Source organism: Cystoisospora suis, assembly GCF_002600585.1.
Source record: "Cystoisospora suis strain Wien I chromosome Unknown contig_29, whole genome shotgun sequence".
Taxonomy (NCBI): Eukaryota; Apicomplexa; class Conoidasida; order Eucoccidiorida; family Sarcocystidae; genus Cystoisospora; species Cystoisospora suis.
In genome coordinates, this window is record NW_027152831.1 from 48,970 (window position 1) to 49,415 (window position 446).

The following is a 446-nucleotide window of genomic DNA, read 5'->3' on the forward strand; positions in this document are numbered from 1 at the left end:
ATTTGCCGTACCAGTTTGCTTTACACCGCTGTGGTTGCGGCTTGCCCCAATCCGGCCCCGGGCGTACTATTGTGTTGCCCGGCATATCAATAGGCTCTATTGTTGCCGAACCTTTCGACGACAATCCACGGCCCGGCCCACCTGGGCGCTAACTTGGCAGGGTACTGTCCAAGTTAGCGCCCAGGTGGGGACTCAGGCGTACTGCCACCACGGACCCTGGCGGTAAATTAGACTTTGCGGTGCCACATAGGGCTCGTTGCCTTCGTTCTTCTTTCGTGGTGTGCCTCATACACGTGAAGTTTAGATCGCCACAACCTTTCTAGCCAAGCCGTTGACACTGGGTCGAGCCTCGGCTCGTCCAGGTATCGTTGCACGGGCAGAACTGCTTCCCGACCGTGCTCGAGGAAGAAGGGTGAGAAGCCGGTGGCGGTGTGCGGAGTCGAGTT